The 7,682-nt window shown below is 40.1% G+C and overlaps 1 long non-coding RNA gene across 1 annotated transcript; it reads right to left on the minus strand.

Moving 5' to 3' along the window:
* Positions 1–2,998: 2,998 nt before the first annotated feature.
* Positions 2,999–6,917, minus strand: LOC119341724. Its single transcript, XR_005165251.1, has 3 exons — positions 6,288–6,917; positions 4,893–6,184; positions 2,999–3,361 (listed from the first exon to the last, which is right to left on the minus strand). It is a non-coding gene; the product is annotated as an uncharacterized LOC119341724 (long non-coding RNA).
* Positions 6,918–7,682: the final 765 nt, after the last annotated feature.

Genomic DNA, 7,682 nt, shown 5'->3' on the forward strand with positions numbered 1-7,682 from the left:
TAAATATTCATTAAGGTAAAACCCAACCATAGCATTAAAGCATCAAGTCACCTTTATCCCATACGCAACAATCCCCTTACTCGGGTTTATGCTTCTGTCACTCAAGCAACCCACCATAAAAGAATCATGAACGTATTGCAACACCCTACAGCGGGAATCCCTCATGATTGCGCGACACAGAGGGCACAATAGGACAGCAACATAACCACAAGCAAATTAAATCAACCGTAGAAATTCATCAACCACCAATAGGATAACAAAAATCTACTCAGACATCATAGGATGGCAACACATCATTGGATAATAATATGAAGCATAAAGCAGCATGTTCAAGTAGAGGGTACAGCGGGTTGCGGGAGAGTGGACCGATGAATAAAGATGGGAGAAGGTGATGGAGATGTTGGTGAAGATGATGGAGGTGTTGGTGAAGATCGCGGTGATGATGATGGCCCCCGGCGGCGTTCCGGCGCCACCGGAAGCAAGGGGGAGGGAGCCCCCCTTCTTGTTCTTATTCCTTGACCTTCTCCCTAGATGGGAGAAGGGTTTCCCCTCTGGTCCTTGGCTCCCATGGCATGGGAGGGGCGAGAGCCCCTCCGAGATTGGATCTATCTCTCTGTTTCTGCGTTCTGGAATTCTGCCCTGGCACCGTTTCCTTTATATCTAGAGATCCATAACTCTGATTGGATTGAAACCTTCGCCGAGATCGTTTTCCAAAAATTAGCTTTCTTGCAGCCAAAGAAGGGCATCAACCACCTTATGGGTGGCCCACGAGGGTGGGGGCGCGCCCACTTTAAGTGGGCGTGGGCCCCTATCTCGTGGCCACCTTGGACATCGTCTCGCGTTGATTCTTCCTCCCAAAAATCACAAATATTCCAAAATAATGCTCCGTCTTTTTTTATCCCGTTTGGACTCTGTTTGATATGGGGTTTCTGTGAAACATAAAACATGCAACAAACAGGAACTGGCACTTGGCACTGGATCAATATGTTAGTCCCAAAAAATAGTATAAAAAGTTGCCAAAAGTATATGAAAGTTGAAGAATATTGGCATGGAACAATCAAAAATTATAGATACGACGGAGACGTATCATCACTTCATCCTGAAATGTTTCTGTAAGTACACATGACTAGGGCAAAAATATAGTTACAACAGTGAAGCAAGCAAGACACTATTTTGTACTACATGGCAAAACATGACTAACAATAATGTTACATGTCATGAAGCATAAGCAGGTGATATTTTAATAATTGAAAAAAAGATAGTCTATGCAGCCTGCATACAGAAATCTCTCTTAGCTCACCAGAGGAGCATGATGTTGGGGCCCAATCCAAAACACAGACAAGTTACAAATTTAGGCAGCACATTGCGTATAAGTAAGCAACCAATTAGCCATTCTGTAGCTCAATTAAAGTCTTAGGGAGCATAATGAACAGCAGAGGGTTTCATACAAACATACTACAACAAGCAAAACTATGCAATCATTAGGCTAGTACTAGTTGACTCGTTGCGCCAAATGGCGCAAAGACCCGTTGAATTCATGTACACATTGAAAATAAAATCCATGGTTCGGTTATTTTAGTTATGGGCAAGCACATATGGCACCAAATTTAATTCCCTTGAAAGAAAAAATGGTGGCTTCTTGTCCATAGTGAGATGTATATACACATTTTAGTTTGATAGCACATACTTGCATTCAAAACAAAAGCCGGTTATGTTGGTTTATTAGTTGTGGGCTAGCACATATGGCAACAAATTTAATTTCCTTTAATAGAAAAAATGATGGCTTGTTGTATACAATGAGACGTATATACACATTTTAATTTGGTAACAGAGAGCCCCATTCAACATCATGTCATGTTGGAAATACCTGTATCTTTTCAGCAATCTTATGTTTGAGAAAATATACACGCTAAGAATTTAGATCCTTAAGCATAAAAACAAAACATATATTTTGGTATGTGTTAAAAATAGTGTTTAAAAAACACATAGTTTGGTGTCTATTAAAAAAGTGTTAAAACACATTCTGGTTTAGAAAAATATGTATACCTAACAGCATGTGTAAACTAGTTAAGATGACCGGTTGCGCCAAATTGCAAGAGTCCCATTTAAACGGTGAGTGCTTCGAAAATATTTGCATTTCTTAGGTCAGAATCAACTACTCACCAAACCAGAAAAAGTGTCTAGACTTTATAGTTTAGTTAAGGATCTAAATGACTAAAGCCACGCTACTTTTTTCAATCAGGGGAAGTAATAAAGAGATCAAATATCAAAGTACGTAGTAATCATACATCATAAATCAAAATCAAAAGACCAAAATCTTCATAAGCGAGGGAAAAAGTTTTCACAAAATCTTCCATAGCTTATTACTTTCCTTTTCTCTCAGAACTGCACACACTATAGCAATGATAAATTAAGATGCACATTATAACTAAAAAATTACATAAACCACAAATACTTCAGTTTGATGCACACCAATTTGATGACAACTATAAGGAAAGAGTATCTATGAGTCTCTTCTTCAGAATCTCTTGCTTCGGTTAATATTGAATAAAAGGCAAACATTACAAAACACAGTGACACGGAGACACACTAATTTCACGATATCACTACAAAGAAAATCCTAGAATTCATAAAGTTTCAAAGACACACAATATCTGATAGTTACGACAACAACATGGGAGAGTCAACTGACATAGACCAGAGCAAAAATACTGATGAATGCTTAAGATTTAGCATACATTGCAATTAGCACTTGACCTCTTTCAGCTCATGTGAAGTACATGAGAGTTGGCTCAATAGCTCCTTCCCTTGTATTATGCGAACACCAAGCTGCCATCATCATGCATTCACTCACCCACAAAGCTGAAATAGGTCAAGAGGAGCAGTTTTCGAACTTGAGTAAGTTGAATGTATGTATTAGTGCCACCTTCCCAAAGAAGCTGCAAGCATTACTATGTGATGTTGGGAATGCCAAAGCGAAACAAACATCGAGGATAGCTTGTGTAAAAATATACATTAGTATGCAGCAGATTGTTTATGTAAAGTCAATATCCTGAGGATACATTGGTACAGGTAACAAATTGGACATCTGAAGTTAGTACCTAGAAAATAAAGTCACAATGCATCTACATTGTAGCTTTAGCAGTTCATTAACCTAGTATTGTGTTGAGAGATGCATGTCGTTTAAGAGACAAAGAACTAAACATGACCTGGCAATGCCAATTGATCCATCCTTTACATTTCTCATATCGAAGGCGTGGGTCCTTGCACCAACAGGCAATAGGAAGTGGTGCCAGCAATTTTGGAATCACAGAAATTAGTATGGCATCAAGGTAGATAATAAGAAACACTAATATGGCGCCTGCAATTGTGAAAAAATAGAAATCAGTACGACATCGAGGTAGATAATAAACAACACATAGTACTACTATAAGTTTATTATTAAAGTGGATATGCAACCAGAAGGCGCAAAAAATAATCTGGTGAATGAATTAGAAGATTAACACCATAGGGAGTACTCAACCATAGGCTATTGGCAAACTGCATAAAAAAGGAACATGGTCGCATGATGCAAATCATTTATTTGACAAAAAATACTTTTTCATGCTGAATGGGATTCGACGATGCAAAAAGGGATATTGTAACATATGTATTCTATGATCACCAATATAATAACTAAATACAAAATAAAACAACATTCTCTTCCCATCGAAAAGGAATTCTCTAATAACAGAGTCATTATCGATCAATTAGATCAAAGCTAGTCTGTAGCAGGCTCTTTATAGAGGAAATGCATATTTGCATTCATGATAGAAGAAATCAAAGTGATTTTAATGAAATTGATGCAAGAATGACCAGAATAAATACCAGCTAGAATATCTCCCCAAAAAACCAGAAACAGAAGTTTCAAACTGCTCCTCGAAGCATGAGCTAGATAAGGCAAGTTACTTATGTACCCTATCATTTTTAGTGGATTTTGTTGGAGCGTCTATATTTCCAGGACTCTGCTAACTACCAACACCGAGCACAAAGGAAAACCAAAGCATTTTATTCTAGCTGCAGGATGAACTAAGAAGAGGACACCTAACGAAACAATGATCATAGTTTTTCCAAACAGAAGCATGATGCACAAACACCTCTCTGATCCACCATTAACTCCGATTTCCAGAACCCGACCTTCCTCTGCATTATAAAGTACTTCCTCTGTAAATAAATATAAGAGCATTTAGATCACTACTTTAGTGATCTAAACGCTCTTATATTTGTTTATGGAGGGAGTATATGATAATAAATCATGTTGGCCATAACTGCTACTTCCAGATTATTTGCCAACAAAAACCTAACCAAGGCTCTGTCTTTCTATCTTTTCCACTTATTTTCTGACCAATATATGGATAAGATCTTTGGAGAAGAATGACAATACGGCTGGCCGAATGGGTGCATGCATCGACGCAAGGAACTTTATCTCCTTCTTTCGTTCTTTCGTTGTCTATTCACGTTCATCATGTTCATGTGACGACTGACGAAACTGAAGCACTACAAATTAGCAACATAATAAATATTATAAAGATAAAAAAACATACGTTACATTCAAGACTAAACCAAGCTTTGAACTGATGCTAATGTGGTATTGCGAGGGAATGAGATTTTGACTAATAACATAGGCACTTCACAAGACTAAAGTGCCAATGGATGACTAACTGAATGTAGGTCTTAAAAAAACTTTATTAAGGGTGTCATACAAATCAGCTGAGTACTCCCAAAAAATGAGCGATAAATGAAATTGGCAAAATGAAAAGATTTCTACGAAAACCAAACACTATAGAGGAGTCACCGTGGTTATCTCGACATCATATTACGAAAAATTAAAGAAATATCCGAAGAACAATTACTTCAATAACCCGGCTTAGCTTGAATAAGGCACCACATATGTTGCACATCCCTTTGAATCCCATGAATGGTTCGCGATATCTTGATCTCTGGAAACAATAAAAAGAATGTTTCTCTGGAACTCCAGTAATCATCGATGTATTTTAAGATAAGAATGTGATTTGTCAACAGAAATAGTTAAGCCTAGCTAGAGTGTTCTAAAAACATAAGAACTTATGTATACAGATGCGGGCATTGTAACGGAAAGTATTAATAAACAACTCTGGCTCTGCAAAGTCTGAACTGAAGTATGTCACTAAATGACTGAGATTGCACCTTACTATTAATTGTGACCCTAAGTTCTGGTGATGTTTTAAAAGAAAAGGCGCGAGAAACAAAAACCCAGTTTCCAAATTGCAAATTTAAAATATGGTTTCGCAAGAGGCATGTTGCTTATTTCATGATATCGAACAACCTTGATTTGAGTCAAGGAAAATAGTTTTGAGCTATGCCAAACTAATTTTCTAAATCTGCAATTCATCAACAATTTTGTTGGCAAAAGGTACATGCAGTTTTGTGAACATCAGCAATCTAACATATGCAAGCACTGAATAGTAGACTTTGACAAGACCGATTCATGCCCATTTTCATTGGCTTGGTTCTCACAATTAATGAGAGATGTTAATTGGTTAGACAAATCTGTTGATCATGCTTTAGCAGGTTACATTATCAAATTTGGAAGAAAAAAATCCTAGCAAAAGGAAGGCCAGCTACAGCCTACAGGATCTTGGAACAAAGGTAATCAATCGTTAAGAATAAGGGGAAAGAAACGACAAGGCATAATAAACATACACCAATTTATAATCTAATTATTGAAAGCTGAACTACCATTTTAGATAGGATAACAAGTGTCTAATTGGTCGAACAACACTGAAAGGGGCCTAACCAGCTTAATGCACGAAATGTAAACTTTGTTGATCCATACATAGTTACACATTTTAATGGTATGATCATGGTTCAAGCAAATATGAATCTAGTGGGCACTTTCCCGTGGCAAGCAGTCGAAATAGACTCATATGGTTTTCCTTGACTTGTGTGTCCATAGATGAGTCAGTAAAGCATGCTGCAGTCAGCTAGCCGCAAATGAAGTCAAAAATAAATGTAAAAAAGACCAAATATGTAGTGTGCAACCAAATAGATGTACAAATTAAATATGCAGTCACATAGAGATGTCATGTCCAGACTTGGGTTGTAGTAGTGGTGTTCTTGTTCCCTACGGACCATGGTGCAACCACAACAAGGCCATGAACAGGAACTGGAAGAGGAAAATCAGCAAATCAGACCAGACACGGAGTCAGCCCTTGTTTTGACCACAAAATCAGATCAGGTAAGCAAGGAAAACCAAAAGGAAAACAAACCATATGGACGCCCTCTTCCTCAGCATGGACCACCTCATCGAGACACCTGGCTCAACTCCTTGCCGCTGCCATCTCTAGGGTTGGTGGTAGGAGAAATAGGAGGACAATGTGTGCCGCCCCGGTTCTTGATCTCCATCGCCTTTGCTGAATCGAGGGATGGAGGAGGTGCAGGACGGTGGCACGAGGAGAGAAGAGGAGGACCAGCCGGCGACCAGCGGCCAGTCCTCTATGTGCGGGCGCCAGGGAGCATGCCCTGGGCTAGATCTTGATGGCCCCTCACCCTTCACTTGAGTTGTTGGTCGTCGCTGTGAGGGTGAGACGAGCTCGGACATCGTCCGACGAGCAAATGCCGTCCCTGGCCGATGGCGCCGCCTCCACGAGGGCAAGTCAACTCCTTCACCACGCCGCCGGCCTCCTCCCTCTCCCTATAGCCTCACCCAACCCACCATCGGGCTCGCCTAACCTACGCCCGATCTCAATCAGGTAGAGGGGATATTGTGATCAATAAGCAGGCACGATGGTGGAGAGGGAGCAGCAGGTAGCGGCAGTGACGAGCAAGGAGGAGGGATGGGCCATGAGGATCGAGGGGAAGGGGCTAGGGTTGTGGACGAGAGGATGGGGATCGGGAGGGAGGAGCATATGGAGCAGATTGGGCAAAGTGGACCTACACGCGAAAATGGGCAACCCAGCCAACCAGCGCGTGTCGCGCGACCACCCGTCATCGGACAACGAAAATGACTGGGAAGTGAAAATCAGTTTTGATTGCTGTGAAGATCCAACTTCTTAGGCGTGCCAGAAGACAGATCCAACAACCAACGAAGCCCAAATCGGGGGACCATTCTGGAGGCAAGTTGGCTAGGGTCCTTATAGGTTTAAATAAACTAGATTGTGAGCCTCATGCAATAATAGTTGGTTAATAGACTTCAAAGCTTCAGGCACACTTCGGCAGAGTAATTAAATGCTAAGGCCTTTAATTATGTCAACTAATAGTTATACAAGTACCCAACATCAGGCATCATTCTGTGGGCATCTCATTAACTAAGGACAAATAAAGCAATTGAAAAGAGCAAATTAACTATGCCTGAAACAAACAAGGAATTGAACTGTTGAGTTGGATACAGTGACTTACCTTAACAGGTTGAAGAGGCTCAGCGCAGCTCCTACTTCTCTTGCAAGGCTCCTTCCTAACATCTTGTACTTGGAAATCCTCAATCTTATCTTCATTGCACCCCCTCTGCAAGGTGACACAAACTAGTTAATCGTCTCCTCGGAAGATAAATATGCATACTTTCCAGTCTGTGAACACAAAAGGATGAGATTATAACAAAACAACACCACATAATGAAACATGCCGCATCTCTTGCACTTGCACACAATGAAATGAGCATTTACTAT

The sequence above is a fragment of the Triticum dicoccoides genome, chromosome 7B (assembly GCF_002162155.2).
Source record: "Triticum dicoccoides isolate Atlit2015 ecotype Zavitan chromosome 7B, WEW_v2.0, whole genome shotgun sequence".
Taxonomy (NCBI): domain Eukaryota; kingdom Viridiplantae; phylum Streptophyta; class Magnoliopsida; order Poales; family Poaceae; genus Triticum; species Triticum dicoccoides.